General features: G+C 49.6%; 1 protein-coding gene across 2 annotated transcripts in view; it reads left to right on the forward strand.

Annotated features, from left to right (window-relative positions):
• The window catches only part of MFSD4B (major facilitator superfamily domain containing 4B), a 323,877-nt gene that overhangs the window by 168,125 nt on the left and 141,423 nt on the right, over positions 1-14,329 (forward strand). The window lies entirely within an intron of this gene.

A 14,329-nucleotide genomic window follows, 5' to 3' on the forward strand; every position in this document is an offset into this window, starting at 1 on the left:
GCCTTTGGTAAGGCAGGCCTTTATTCAGCAATTTGATTGGGCATTCTAAATTGATGGAATTGTAAATTATTTTCTCCCTTCCATACATTGGTACTGCTTTGGGAGTCTGTCAAAGATGTGGAATACGTCGGAGGACACAATCCCCTCGAAAAACATGTTACTTATTTTACCTGGTAACGTTCTTTCGATGGGATGTTCCTCATACGTATTCCACATCGTACCCTCCCAGCCTGCACCACTACAGAATTTCTTATGTGATTGCAGCTTACATTTCCGCAAGGTTTTCTGCAGTCATACTGGCAGGTGATTGGTGCCACACGTTCTGGGAAAAAACTACAACTGAGGCTACAGGCGTCGCGCGTCACAGATATAACATCCAGTGACGTCGACGGAGGTCCTCGAGGGAGCGTATCGACGTCATCGATGCAGGACGCCTATGCCGAAAGTTTTCCGAAGCAGCACAGCTGTGGTAATTACTGTCAAAGATGTGGAATGTCCCATCGAAAGAACGTTACCAGGTAAAATAAGCAACTTGTTCATCTGAAGGGATTACCAAGTGTTGGGTATAGGGATCTATTTCTCAGATTCCGAATGAACATTCTGCACACAAGGTCACTCTTTTTCAGAAATGGAGGTGAGGTGGGTTTTAGGGAGAATTCTCCGAAATGTGCTAATTCCGCTCTTCCTTGGAGAACTCCAGCTCTTTTGCTGGACTTTAGGACATTTAATTTCTCACCTGAAGCGAGTGAGACCTTTTCCCGACTCTCATGAATTTTTCTGTGGTTTGGACTCTGTTTCTTTTGACATTGGAATCTGACAAACTCCATAGGCATCATCTTTACATTGTGATGCACAGCACCTTCACTGCAGTGGCACAGGGAAGTCTCTTAGATTTCCCAAAGGCTTAAATACCTTCTCTTGGTGAAACTACTGTTTCCACGAGCAGTGAAGTGAAATTGACTTTATTTACATGTTGTAACTTTCTAGACCAAGCACACACTATCTTACAATAGGGTACTGGAGGGGTTACTTCGTATCCCCTTTTGTCTAGTTTCTCATATAACATTTTTATGTTACCCTTTCTACAATTAATGGCTGGTGGCAGTGGTTTACTTTTTACTATCGTTGTGTGTTTTTACCGCAGGCTGTGTTTGCAGCTGCAGTAAGGCAGCCATGGGTGCCCATTTTGTCAAAATGGCCCGGTCTTCTTTTTTTGCCATTTCTTGTTGGAAAGGTGGTTCTTAAGATTTACTCTGCGTGCCAAACCAGGTTTGGTCCCATTGTTCGTTTTGCCTTTGGCGGGATTCACGAGTGAAGCCCGCCTCTGGCACCAGTATGTCTGGCAGGGGCAGGAAGTGATGGAGGTGCCCGAAACACCCTGTACTTAGTCCCCTTGGTTACAGGAATGCACCCAAAGGTGATTGGCCAGCTAGCTGTCCTTGGGGGACAGCCACCCTCCTCTGTGATTGACAGCTAGGCTGGAATGAATGGGAGAAACCTGCATAGGCATTTTGGCTCGGAAGGCCGAGTCGACCAATGGACGAAGGACTCCGAAGAAGAACTTGGCAGAGATGCCTGCTGCAACTCGTGCACCATTGGTTTGCCCGGTGAAGACCTGCTGCTGTGCTGAAGCTCTGAATTTGCCTCGACTAGAGAAGCACTGCAAGGATGACTTCTCCCCTTGTGTTGGTGGGACCAATCAACCCCAAAGTGAATTTGTCTGGACATCCTCTCGGAGCTGGCTGTCCTTCTGCTGCTGGAACCGAAGTGCCATGGAGAGGAACACCAGATCGAGTGCATCACTTTCAAGTCAGACTCGAGCGCCAGTAAGATCCTCTGGACTGCCCTGAAGCAGGACTGACCAAGCCTGAGCCACCTCAAGAGTGCTGGACCCAGGATGCGAGGAAAGTCTGAAGTGGTAAGAACCACAGTGTTGCTATTTGCTATAGACGCAAGGAGCTGAAATTGCGAAGTGACGCTGAATTGAAGTTTGTCAAGTTTAGTCACACCAACCCTTTCCAAACCCCGATCCTCCTCACCTGATTCTTCAGATGACTTCTTCCTGCGTCCCTTCTTCTTCTGTGTCTTTTTTTTTTTTGTGAAGAGGAATAGTCTGTCCTGTATGGAAGCCACTCTGTCTCCCTAGTGGAACAGGGATTCAAGTGACCTCCTTCCGGAAGGACTGGAGAGAGAGGAAAAAGCGTAAGCTAAAAAAAAAAACCTCTCTTGGTGAAAGTCCAGGCTGATGTGGATCCGTGGTTGGTAAATTAAAGGATCACTGGATAGTGGATTATCCGGTAGGTATCCCACGAAGAAACTTTGGCAAGTTTTCTGGTCTTTTCAGTATAAGAACTTTGTAAGAAAGGAGTAGCACTGGGCACGAAGAGGCAAACAGAAAGAATATCAGGGAAAGAAAGTAGCAGGAAGCGATCCGTAGAGGAAGTAAAAGCGGAAAGAAACCTGTGGGGAGAGAGAGCGGGACGAGACCTGTGAAGGGAGAGAGCCGGAAGGGACCCGGAGAAAGAGATGGCAGGCGAGCCCGTGAAGGGAGAGAGCTGGAAGGGACCCGGAGAAAGAGAGAGCGGGCAAAGCCTGTGAAAGGAGAGACCCGGAAAGAGACGGAGCGGCCGAAGCCCGTGAAAGAGGGAGAGCGGGGCGAGACCCGACAACGGGAGATAGCGGGTGAAGCCCGAAGCGAAAGCAAAAACAGGCAGGCAAAGAAAATAACAGCAGCCGGCAGCGTCAGCACCTGAAGCAAAGCAGAGGGTTGCAACGCGCCGGCAAAGGAGGCAGAGGTGGGGTTAAGAGACAGGAACCAGGCAGAGAGGAGAAAGACTAGACCGGTAATCCGTAAACAGGTTGGAAAGAATCAATGTCGGACCACTCGCCTTCGTTGCCACAAGCGCCAGCACGGCAAACGAGCAAGGCGCGTGACAGTTTGACCTTTGCTGCCGCCGACCTTCCCGTTGTGTTGCATGAGTCCCCAGAAGTCTTGTTCCCACGACTGAGGCCCAGGAACAACAGGATCTGCAGAGCCACACAGGAACAGAAGCCAACTAGAACCATTTCTTCTAACCAAAGGTACTGTAAACCTAAGAGGACTCTTGTTGTGTAGCCTTACTTGTTCTCACTTGAGACTTGTCTTGGTTGCCATCGCAAAGTTGCTTGCAGCTTTGCCACTCACAAGCCTCCCAGCTTGTGGCCCTTCAAGTGAATCTTATTTCTATAAACCTTTCTAAAAACATTGTGCAAGACTGTTTACTTACCTGCAAAGAAGATATTTGTTCAACTAACATTGGCTGTGCTGGCTCCCTGAGACTCTTCTACCTCTGACTTGGTGATTATGCCTTTTCCCCAGAAAAGGGTTAATTTAATTTACTTTGGATTGGAAGGTTTAAAAAGTACTTACAGTTTCTGAATCATTTGTTAACGTTTGTTGTATTCCTTCATCGAATCCTTTGCACCCCAAACTCAGTATTGCTCTAAATGTACCAGTGATAAATCAATGTCCACAGTGTCCTATCTATTTGTCACCTGGGGGTGTACGAAGTGTCTGTGTGCCATCCCCAATGGATATCGTCTGATTTAGAGAAAGTGTGTTTTGAAGTGTATTATAATTGTTACATGTCTTGCTCCCTTCTGAAGAAGGCTTATTGAACTGACTGTTAAATTAATAATTGTTTAATCAAGAAACCTTGAGTGGAAGTGTGTTTTAATTACTGTCACTGTCTGTGTTTATCTGTCCATTACCATTCCTTGGATCTTAGGCACTCGTGTAGGAGGGCCCCATTTCTGAAAAGAAAAAAGTAGATCTTGAAAAACTGAGATGAAGAGAGCCATTAAACTGCTGGTGTTTTATAGCAATGGCATGGTGCAAATCTGTCCGAGACGTTGTAGCCTTTTTCCCCTCTGGTGCTCTTTCTACTTTTGAATACTTAACATTTGCGTGACTTGTATGCATTTTGGCAACATCAACTTTCAATCAACCCCCATATTGGCTTTAAACGCTTCTCTAAATTGGTGTACGTGTTTCATCCCTTTGCAACTTCAATCAGAATGGGCCTGGAGAGCCGACCCTTCAGCCCAAAACAAAAATGCCATAGCAAAGACAACCAGAACCTACAGATCAGAAATTTAAAAAAAGCAAGAAATCATATTATAGTAACCGAATCCAAAATGCCTGCAATCCGAGTAAGGAACTACATAACATCATTGTAGAATTCAAATCACCATGTTCTCGCCTGACCATCCCAAGCTCACAAGCCTTATGCGACACCCTCTCGCTCCATTTCTACAATACTGCCAATGAAAGACACAACGCCATCATCGCCAAATTAAAAATCCTACCATCACCACCCGTCCACCCTCATTGCCCTACACAAACCGCACCACAATCTCCAATTTCTTTTCCGACTCTTTCTCTCCCATAACACACCAAGAATTCCTCACTGTTGGCGGCCAGCCGCCCGTCAGGCTCTGCGGAAGACCCAGACCCACCCACATTGCTCAAGAAAATACTAAGCGCCACATATGCAAGCAACGTCGCTCGCACAATCCTTAACCACTCGCTCACCTCAGGAACCTTCCTGAAATCCCTAAAACATCCTATACCAAACCTATTCTCAAGAAACCGACGCTTGACCCACTTCTTCCCCAAATCTACCGACCTATCTCCAATACACGTTTCATCCCCAAACTGATTGACCACGCGGCTTACAAACAGCTTGGCCAATTTGCTGAATCCAATAACCTCCTAGACCCAGCCCAATCAGGTTTCAGACCACTAAGGGGAACAGAAGCCTCCCTAGTCTCCATCTGGGATGACCTAAAAATAACAGCCGACGCAGACGGCGGTGCGGTTCTCATCCTTCTCGACCTGTCCTCAGATTTCGATACCATCAATCACATCAATCTATTAGACTACAAACGCTAGGAATAAAAAACACAGCCCTGCCGTGGATCTCTTCTTTCATCTCCAACCGGTCGCAAATCATGCACCTCGACCAATTCACATCCATATTGCGTACAATCTGCAAAGGTGTTCCCCAAGGAGCATCCACGTCACCGCTAGTCTTCAATTTATACATATCACCCTTTCCCGCAATCATCCGCTCGTACAACCTTACATGCTACAACTACACAGATGATACTCAGATCATCCTCAAAATCATACATTCCGAAGGATCCGGCAGCCCAGACCTGTCATCGTGCCTCTCTGGTATTGATCACTGGATGACGACCAACCACCTCATCCTCAACCCTGGGAAAACCGAAATCCTTTTCTGCGTGAAAACATCCCTCATCCCCTAACCTATCGCTTAGCCTGTATCACTAGGACAAGCACCAGCACCCTCAAACGTGGTTAAAAACCTTGGATGCAAACTCGACTCGGATCTATTCCTCACCAAACCCACCACCAACGTATCCAAAACCGGTTTCTTTCATTTGTTTATCCTCAGGTGGATTTTCCCCTACCTCATCTTTCCTCACTGTTTCTCGGCTATCAACTCCATCATCCTCTCCCGCCTTGACTATACGAATTGCCTCTACCTAGGAGCCCCCGCATCCCAACTACGGAAACTCCAAAGAATCCAAAATACGGCACCACGCCTGCTCATCAACCTTCCCGCCAGAGAACACAATCGGCCCTACCCTGAGAGTCCTCCACTGGCGCCCTATTGCTCGACGCACCACCTTCAAAGCCATGTGTATCACCCATTTCGCAATCCACAACACTGGCCCTGAATTCCTATGAGACAAAATTGTCACTTACAAACCATCCGGGAACCTCAGATCGCACAATGCATTTCACCTAGTGATCCCACCGCATAGCTCCATTAGACTTGGTGGCTCATCCTTATCCGCCCAAGCACCAATCTGGAATTCCATCCCCCTACACATTCACATCGAAATTCAGGAAGGCCCTTAAAACCTGGCGTTTTCCAATACTCTCCTAAGCCACTGCACCCCGTGAACACTCTGCTAATAATCCCCCTCCACTTCTCAATCAGAACTCTGGGGCCGGCAGCTCTCACAGCGGTTTCACCTGAGACACACCACCCTCCGCTCAATCAACACTACCCGAGGTCTAGAATCTTCAGGTAAGCCAGCAGCTTTCGTTGTGGCTTTCCTGATCCACCATCATCCCACCCACAACAATCCAACCCTACAAGCACCCTAGCTACGCCAGCAGCTTTCGCTGTGGCTACACTCGCACCACACTCGCCCTTTGGGACCCATAAACACAGGGGCCCTGGCTGGACTTGGTCCTGGCGCCTTTGGCGCCAGGCTCATTTTATTTTAAAATTTGTTTATTGGCATTTGTTATGTTTTACAGTTACATGACTCAGATTATGTCATTGAATAGAGGACAATAAACATTTCCAAATAACACATTAACAGGTTAACAATACAACTTTAACTGTCTCCAAATATTCTGCTTCGTATGCCAGAGCAGATTGGTGATCCAGGGGGGGGTTAGGTTAGCTGGTAGAAAAAGGGGGGGGGGGGCCGGGCCCGCAAGGACACAGTAAGTTTCGGTCCTGGGGACTTCTGATTTGGTTCTTAAATCCGTTTTTTCAGCGGGTTTGTTTCCATTCATGTGGGGCTTGTCGTCTGAGGGGGTAAAACGGAGAGCTTGTGAGTTCTTTCCAGGCCGTTAGGGACATGCTTGAGGCGTCCGTAGATCTGGCAACACTGTCTTCCCAGGCCTTTGTTTCTGCTCGCACCCAACGTTCCAGTTCACTGTACCATGTTTTCTGATGAGGCCCGGCTGATTTCTTCCAAGACATTGCGATTGTCCTTTTTGCCAGTATGCACATAATGTCCATTAGCCTGACCAGGTGCTTGAGTTTGGCCGGCCTGTGGTACGTGCCTAGTAGGCATTCCTCTGGGGTCCATTTGTATCCAGTCGACCCTAGTTTCTCGCTTGTTTGCTGTATGGTGGCCCACAGGGACTGCGTTTTAGTGCACAACTAGAACATGTGGATAAGGTCCGCATTATCCATTCCACACCATGTGCAGTTGGAGTGTGGTGATTTATTAAATTTTGCCAGCCTGGATGGGGTTAGGTATGTCCGGTGTAGCAGGTTCAGTTGAATTTGCCTAAATCTATGGTTTCTGGAGACTGACTTGGGATGCGCCAGAGCCCTCTCCCACTCCCCATCCGTTACTTCCCGGCCCAAGTCCTATTCCCAACTTCTTTTCAGATCAGCACTTCGGGGGCTAGGGGTGTCGCTCAGGTAGCCATAGATCTGGGACACCGGTCTCCATCCTTCTCCCAAGCTATACAATAATGTAATCCGGGGGTTTGGTTCTGGTTCTTCCGGCCACGTTGTCCACTTGGTACGTGCAGTAGTTCTTATCCTCTGATACCATAGGAACTGGCCTGTGTGGATTCCGTCTTCCTCCTGGAGCATTTCAAATTCCTTAAAAGAGCCAGGAGCATATTGGTCACCCCATGAGTATATCCCTTTCTTTTCCCAGTGTCTGAGATGTTGTAGATCTACAACAGATTGGCAAAGATCTGAGATCAATGGTATGTCTGGGGAGTACTGGTGTTTTGCATGGGCAAGTGTTTCTGTTCTGCGCCAAATTTTTCTACCTAGAACGGCCATGAAGGGGCCTTCTCGCATCAGGTGACTGGGGGACCAAATAAGTTCTTTCAAGTGCAACAGAGAGATCAAGGATTGCAGTAATGGCGTCTCAGATGTGGCGTCATCTGCCAACCACTTGGTGACAAAGCTGAGCTGTGCTGCCAAATAGTATTTTTCAAAATTTGGGAGTTGGATTCCCCCCTGGCTGTACGGTAGCACCAAGGTGGTAAGTGCTATTTTACGTCTTCCCTTCCCCCATAGAAAATCCCGGAGTATCCTTTCTAATAGGCGGAAAAAAGGCGCATTGATGTAATAATGTACATTTTGAAACCCGTACAAAAATCTGGGGAGGACAATCATTTTAATTATTGAGGCTCTGCCCATCATGGATAGGGGAAGTTTTGCCCAGAAGTTCATGGATTTTCTCAGGACGGGGATTGCGGCCTTCGTGTTGTGTTCATGCATTAGTGTGGGGGTATGCATTATGTGTATCCCTAAATATTTGAACGAGGTTAGCTCCCACCATATTCCCACTAAAGGAAGTTCTGTTACGTCTTTGCCTTGAGGGCTGCCAGAGGGAATAGGCAGGACTTCACCCTGCTGAATTGTATGCCCGAAACCTTCGCAAAGTTGTCTAAGACGTCCAACATCGTGGGTACATTGTTGTATGGGTCCCTGGCATATAGTAGCACGTCGTCCGAGTAAAGAGAGATAATGTGGTCTATGCCTCCCAGTCGTATCCCAGCATCAAAGAATTGTTTTCGGAAATAGATAGCAATAGGTTCCAGTCCCAGTACATAGAGCATGGGGGAAAGTGGGCATCCCTGTCTGGTGCCTCTACATATGTCCCAGGCCTCAGATATGTATTTCCCTGTTTTTACTCTGGCCCTAGGTTTGGTATAAAGTATCCTAATCCACCTAGTGAACCCCGGACCAAAGCCGAATCCCTCTAAAACCGCCACGAGCCATTCCCAAAATATAGAATCAAACGCCTTAATGGCATCAAGAGACAACAGTGCATATGTCTCCTTGCTGGTCTCAGTCTGAACAATAATCTGTTGCACTCTGCGTAAATTCATGGTCGTGTTCCTGCCCGGTATGAAGCCACACTGATCCCTGTGTACTACGTCCCCCATGATTCTGGCCAATCTACTTGCTAATACCGTTGTTAAATATTTTTACATCATAGTTTAGTATAGCTATTGGGTGGTAAGAGTCGCATTTGTCTGCGGGTTTATCAGGCTTAATGATCGGGATCAATAGGGTCTCCTTCATACTGTCAGGCAATATCCCTCTCTCATGTGCTTCTTGAAAGACTGCGTGTAATAGGGGGTGTTAAGGAGGTCGCGTATGTTTTATAGAACTCAGTGGGTAGCCCATCATTCCCTGGGGTCTTACCGGTGGCCAGTGACTTAATTGCCTCCGTTATATCCTCAGCTGTAACATCTGCGTCCAGGGCCTCAGACTGTTCGGGCATCAGTTTGGGGAGTCCTACCTCCTCAAGGGTGTCCATGATTTGTTCTCGGGGGACCTGGTTCTTGTGAGAGTAGAGGTTCTCATAGAAGCTCTTGAAAGTCACGTTTATATCTTGCTGTGTTTGCACTATCTTCCCTGCATCATCTTGTATCGCAATGATTGTGTGCTTGGGGTGTTCTTTCCTGCAGAGCCAGGCCAACATTCTACTTGGTCTGTCGGCTTCTGTGTGTATTCTATTAGTCTTGGTGGCATAATCCAATTTATTTAGCCTATCCCATGCTAAGGTACATTTAACTCTAATTTTTTGGAGGTTGTCCTCCCTCTGGTAAGTATTCACTGGGGTGGCCTCAAGTTGCTCAATCTCTTGTTCCCACTGGTCTAATTCTCCCCAAAGCTGTCTCCTAATGCCCCCAGCTTTCGTTATGATTTCCCCCCTCGTTACTACTTTTAGGGCGTCCCACAACATGCTCAGGTGGTCAACACTTCCTGTGTTCCTCTCAATGTAGCTGTCTATGAACTCGAGTAGCTCCTCCCTAAACACTAGATCTCCCAGGGCATTTATCGGCATTCTCCACATAGGAATAGGGGGTCTAGGGCCAGCATGGTTCCATTCTACTAGTAGTGGCGAGTGGTCAGAGATGGTTCTCCCTAGGTGCTGTGCTCCTTCTATTTGTGCCAGGTGTTCTTTACCTATGAAAACATAGTCTAGTCTCGTATGAAGACCATGCGGGGAGGAGAAATACGAGTAACCCCGGGCGTCGGGGTGCTGCTCTCTCCAAGTGTCAGCGAGGTTCAGTCTGTCAATTAATAGGGACAGGGCCAACGTTGCTGCTGAGGGACCCTTCGGGTGAGGCAAGGACCTATCAAGGGTCGGGTCACGGACACAATTAAAGTCTCCCCCCCCAGAGAAAGATGCCATGTCTCTATGGTGTAATTCTGGCATACATGGAATTTAAGTATGCTGGAATGTTAGTGTTGGGGAGGTAGGAGTTCACTATACATACCTCCTCCTGTTCCAATCGGCCCCATATAATTGTAAACCTGCCCTCCGGGTCTATTTCGGACCTAATTAAATGGAATGGGAGTTGGGGGTGAACCCAAGTGTATACCCCTCTAGCATATATGGAGTAGGAGGTGCCAACCCCTTGTCCTCCCCAGTGTTCACCCAGTTTAGCCAGGGAGTCCGCCGTGCAATGGGTCTCTTGTAGCAGTGCTATTTGCACTCCCTTTCGGTTCAAATAGGACTTGATTCTGTTCCGACGTAAGTAAGTTCCCAGGTCCCTCACATTCCAAGTCATTATCTTTATTTTAGCGTTCGCTGCCATATCGGATTAATGGGATTTCCACTGCTTCAGACCGGACAACAGCAGCGTCCTCAGCATGTTCGCCCAGACCTTGCACCTCCACTCCCCCGTCTCCCTCCCCCAGCATCTTCTGCTTCACTTGTTGGAGATTTATTAACTTGGGTAACTCCCATTGTATTGAATGGGGAAAACAAACAAAACAACTCGAACTGCCCCCTAGCAGGTGCTTTTAACTTGCAGCGCTCAGGGGATCCTAAGCCTTCCAGGCCACTCCTGGCCTTCCGGATCAGGTTGCGTGTAAGCAAACCGCCTACACAGTTTCTGATGGGGGGGGGGGGTCGACTTTTCTTCGCTCGTGTGTTCCTCCGAGCTCTCGTCCGGTTTAGCTTACTTTGCAATAAGACTTTATTGTGGTATATTTGTCTGCTGCCTGTTTTCATGTGGGGAAAAACCACCTATTTTGGCGAGAGTGGGGTCAGCCCTGATCTGATCTTGGTGGATCTTCCTTGTCGTCAGCCAGATTGTTGTGTTCTAGCCACATGTTTGCTGCGGCTGGGGTCTCCAGGAATATCGCTTTTCCTTTATAGAGGATTTTAAGGCGTGATGGGTACAGCAGCATGTATTTTAAGTTGAGTTTCCTTAGTCAAGCCTTTATTGGGATGAAGGAGTTTCTCGCCCTTTGCACTGCGGGGATATAATCAGGATATATGACTAATGTTGAATCTTTTCTCTTGATCTCTCCTCCGTCCCTGGAGTATCGCAGTATGATTTCCCGGTCTCGAAAATTTAGAATTTTGGCTATGATTGGGCGAGGGTGGGATCCAGGCGGGGGACGCTTCTGGAGGGATCTGTGGGCTCTTTCAACAGAGAACCCCTGGGAGAGGTTCCCGGGTCCCATTTCCTGTAGCAACAATGTTTCTATAAAGTCTGTCGGATCTGGGCCTTCCAAATCTTCAGGGACCCCTAGTAAGCGAATGTTATTTCGGCGGGCTCGCCCTTCAGCGCGCCTCCAGCCTTGCCACTTGTTGTGTCAGCTCTTGGACCTTTGTCTTGAGATCTCGGGTACTCTCTACATTATCCTGCAGGGTAGTTTCGGCCACAGTGACCCTTCAGTCAGGTTGCGGGCGTCCTGGCGCATAAGTTGAATGTCCAATTTCATCTCTTCCATCCGCCCTTCGAGTGATGTGCGGAGGGCCGCTATTGCTTGTAGGACTTGCGCATGTCTAAGGTCCTCCCCTTGTTGGGACGGTTCTTCCGAGGCTTCCCGGTCCTGCTGTGACCGTCTCTGGGGTCTAACTGTCGTGAAGGAATCCATTGTGACCAATTTCAGTTTACTTTTAGGGGGAGACATCCCCTGCTTCTGGATCTGCAGGGTCGGGTCCGTGCGGTGTGAAGGTCTATACTGCTGACCCTATTTCGAGTTTCAGTTCTTTTAGCGGGAGCTATGACCCCTTTAGACAGGGTCATCCAACAGAACAGTGACAGGTGGCTTAGGTGTGACCGTAATAGCCCAACACAGTTTCCTATGTTTTCAGGATGATTAGTTGGGGTATTACCTTAGCTGTACTGACCGCTAGAACTGGCTAGGTGTAGCCCCCAACGGTTCCCTGGCCTCAGGAGCCCTGCCCCAGCTCTGCCGCGACTTCAGTTGGTGCGACCAGTCCTAACTTGCTAACCTGGTGACCTGATCAAGTGGTTGGGGTGCCGCCTAGGTGGCCACTTCGCCCGGGTTTAGCTGGTCACTGCATCTTGCATCCCTCCTACCTTGTAGATCTTGCCCCACTATGGGCTTAGAGCTGAAAGTGTGTGTCTGGAAGGCCAAGCGTCAGTTAACCAGATGTTGCCACACCAACCCAGCGAGTGGTGCGTCTGCTTGCTGCTGAGTCGCAGGGAGTGTCTTACTTCGATGACTCTCGGGCCCTTTGAAATGTGGATTCAGGTACAAGAGCCCCGCGGTGCAGCGGGGAGGAAAGATGTTAAAAAATGATTGTTCCTCGTTGCTGGGTGTGGCCAAACCGGGGGTTATTGCGTTCTGCCCTTTCAGTAGCCCAGCTCTTGCAGCTGGAACCACTGCCCCGGCTCTGGTCTTCCTGCTCCGTGCGAGCACGTATCTTCCGCGGTCTGTTCGGGGTTGGTGGGTCGAGTGGTTACCCCTAGTGTGCTGGCTGTCTTACGGGGTGTCTGACTTACTTGGATGGGGGGGGCCCACTTCTTCTCACTTGCCGCCCCCGCAGCCCGCCGGGGCGCGAATGCGCTTCCTCCGTTCCGGTGATCCCCGCTATTTCTCCCTCTGCCTACACGGCCGTCGCAGGCGCCTTCTCCTCGCAGTCCGTGCTGGCTGGCGATCCCGGTCCCTCGACGTCCTGCAGTGCCTCCTGTTGCTTAGCTCTCCTGAGCTCCTCCTCCGACGACAGCGTAGTTGGCCTCGGTGTCCTGGTCCCCAGGTACTGCGGCCATACGCGTTAGCATGGGCTGAGATGCGGCCCGAGGGGCAGGCGACCCGCCTAGTTCGCTCCTCGATGTCGTGCTTTCCTTGGGCTGTTTTTCACGCTGTCGGGCTCTAGTTGCAGCCCCGGCGACTCCACCGCAAAGTCTCTGAAGCTGGGGTGGAGCTGAGGCTCAAACGGTCCGCCCTGTCAGCTTCGGCGAGGCAGCGCGTCCTGTGTTGCGGCGCTGTGGAGGGTAACCCGGGCCGGCCGCGCCTTCAGATACATTCCGCAGCGGGCGCCGCCATCTTGTAGGTTCCAGGGGCACCAGATTAAAGTACTCGTTTACCAGTAAATTCACTCCGGTTCGCCTCCAGAATCGTGTTGAGTGGTGGGATGCGGTTCCCCTCCAATATCGTTTGGTTTGTTCTTGTTTCACAGCCCTGTGAAAGCGATATTATTTGTGTTTGCAAGGATCACGGACGGAGCTCCACGGGAGCCTGTCCTCACAGCATGCGTGCAGACCACGCCCCCCCTTGGCGCCAGGCTCATATAGAGAGGTGAGCAGGAACTGTGCACTCGCGTGCAACGGGACGCTCACCGCCGCTTGAACCAGTTTACTTACCTTTGAAACCAGGTGTTTGCCTGCATACTCACCTCCAGGAAACCGGTGCTTCATCTGCAGACTCATCTCCTGACATCCAGTGATCTTGATCCCGACGCTGCAACTCCGCATCCGCGCACTCTGACCCTGTGAAGAAGAAAGAACATCCGCCCTAGGGCCGCGCTGCATTTGTACCCCACGCGCCCCCTAGTTAACAATTTACCAGCTACTGTATCGCTGCAGCTTCGTTCCTCATTCCCTCCAGCTGCCGCCTCGAGCTCCTTTGCTTCTGCTGGGCCGGCAACATCACTTGCAAGGGAAGAAAGCAAAAGAGCAAACATCAAAAGTGGAACCGACAGCAATACAAGACAACGAACTTTACAATGCAACAAAAACAGACGAGGAACGACCAAGGCAAACAGGAACACTTACCTGAAGTACAGTGGCTTAGTCGCAGCAGGACTGGACTAACACGTGCAAGGGACCAGTGAAGGAACTCGGTCCAGATCTTACAAGCGCCCCTGCCAGAAGCAGCAGGATGGAGTGCTCGCCAAAACTAATTAACAGGTAAGCTTTCCAGGGACAGCGCATCCCACGGGTACCACAGTTTAGGAGAAAGGGTCTGGAGGGGGATCAGGTGCACAAACTGCCATACCCACGTCCCCTATTCTCCACGCAGGAGCAGTCCCGAGCAGCATCACCTATTACCACCAGTCACCACATAAGCGCAGAGGGCGAAGTCGGACCCGAGTGACTTCACGCCCCCGGAGGGCTGCAACCGTGCCCCAACGCACGCCTCAGCAGAGACTAGGTGAGTGCAACAATACCTAAAGGAAGTTAAGCATCCATCTGGCTGCCAACATATTTACCTTCCCATAAGTGAAGGTAACTGGAGGGAAAGCCCAATGTGGAAGGACTGAGGGC

The sequence above is a fragment of the Ambystoma mexicanum genome, chromosome 4q, assembly GCF_040938575.1.
Source record: "Ambystoma mexicanum isolate Mex_15411 chromosome 4q, UKY_AmexF1_1, whole genome shotgun sequence".
In the NCBI taxonomy this organism is placed as follows: Eukaryota; Metazoa; Chordata; class Amphibia; order Caudata; family Ambystomatidae; genus Ambystoma; species Ambystoma mexicanum.